At 45.7% G+C, this 1940-nt stretch overlaps 1 long non-coding RNA gene across 1 annotated transcript in view; it reads right to left on the bottom strand.

The window, feature by feature from the left end:
- LOC117955352 overlaps window positions 1-1940 on the bottom strand; it is a 23238-nt gene that overhangs the window by 3698 nt on the left and 17600 nt on the right. The window lies entirely within an intron of this gene.

Raw genomic sequence — 1940 nt, 5'->3', positions numbered from 1 at the left:
CCCACAGCCCCGTGGTCCCCCAGCCCCATGGTCCCACAGCCCCATGGTCCCACAGCCCATGGTCCCACAACCCCATGGTCCCACAGCCCCATGGTCCCACAGTCCAATGGTCCTAATTAAAAAAAAAAAATCATAGGGACAATGGAATATGGGTGCTGTGGCACCATTGGACTGTGGGACCATAGGACTAGGGGACCGTTGGACCATAGGACTGTGGGACCATAGGGCTAGAGGACCGTTGGACTGTGGGAACACAGGCACACTCCCGGTTCCTTTACTATAGGTGCTGACAAAAGAATTGCCATGGAAGATTGCACATGTACTTCACGTTGAGACAATTTCGATGTGTTCTACTTGATCAAAATGTGTTCTTATTTGACCTTAAGGATGTCAATAGCCAGGACACATTAATTGTGCAGGCTTACACAGTTTAAGTTTGTCGGCACATGAAAATGTTAGCTTTGAACATTAGCTATTGCATCAGCTCTTGCTAACATCATTTCTTTGGCATTACCGTTGAAGCTCAAACGTACCCCATGCACAGTTTACCTTCAGGGATCCATAAACATGAAAACATAAACACAAACACATGAAATAAATTCACTTTTTTGGCAATGTGGTCTAAATCGGTGTGTGTATATTTTTAGACAATAAATGCGTTGCGTCATATAGGCTTTTGCATAAATCTAGGCCTCTGGAGAGAAGCTTGTTATTTACAACCTCCATGTCAATGCATAATGGTAGACACAACGCAGGTTTGCTGATGCAACGCCGACCCAATCACTGACTGTTAATCACCCCTCCACTTTAACTTATTTCTCTCTTAAGTGGCTGGAGGTTGTGGTTCATCTCTCTGCTCAGAGTCAGCCTGGCTCAGAGTATCAGTCATTTATTCTCTAATCTCTTTGTCCAGGAGCAGCCTTGTTGTGGCTCCATATGGCTGAGGTGGCAGCTGGACCTTTATCACAGCACAGAACCTGGCCAGAGTAGGCACACACACACACACACACAAACACACACACACAAACACATGTAAGACTTACATGCAATGGGACATAAATGCAGGTTGTGCAGGGCAAACACAAGCATTGGTGCACACCAATTTGGCACAAACACCCGTGGGCTAAGGTAGACACGTGCACAACACAGGCAGACAAAAAGGATTTAGAAAACAATATTTCACATTATACAAACCCAGTTTGGTGACAAAAGAACAAGCAAAGTAAGCACAAAACACATCCGACTGTGATTGAGAAAGGCCAGTATGAGAGAGCACAAAGGGACAGAGTTGTACATTTAGACCACAGAATCCTGATTTTTTTTATGCACAGTTCAAAATCTGCCTTCACATTTTTCTGCATCTCTGTCAAACTCCCCGTCCAACTCCGATAAACAGCTGTTGGAAGTCCAGTGCCTTCTGTGGTTGCTCCTTGTTTCATTTTGAGCAGCTCTGCATTGTTTATTCAGAGCTGTGCTCCTGTTGTCTTGGTTAGAAGTCGCATCCTTTGTCAGTTCTGTTTGCTGGGAAATCCCACAAGGGAAACAGATTTGGCCACAGAGTCTTTTTGAGACTTGAGTCTCCACCAGAGAAATACAGCTTCTGTTTTTTATCATGGTTAAAGGTCCCATGGCATGAAAATGTCACTTTGTGAGTTGTTTTTTTACATTAATATGAGTCCCCCCAGCCTGCCTACGTTCCCCCAGTGGCTAGAAATGGTGATAGCTGAAACCGAGCCCTGGGTATCTTGCTCTGCCTTTGAGAAAATGAAAGCTCAGATGGGCCGATCTGGAATCTTGGTCCTTATGAGGTCATAAGGGGGACGGTTACCTCCCCTTTCTCTGCTTTGCCCGCCCAGAGAATTTAGCCCACCCAGGAGAGAGAGAGACATCATGGCTTTCAAACGAGCAAAGCGGCAGTTGGTCAAGGCCACACCCTCAGC

This window comes from Etheostoma cragini, chromosome 13 (genome assembly GCF_013103735.1).
Source record: "Etheostoma cragini isolate CJK2018 chromosome 13, CSU_Ecrag_1.0, whole genome shotgun sequence".
Lineage (NCBI taxonomy): Eukaryota > Metazoa > Chordata > Actinopteri > Perciformes > Percidae > Etheostoma > Etheostoma cragini.
Note: the sequence above shows the minus strand (reverse complement) of the source record. Positions and strands in the feature narration are given on the sequence as shown.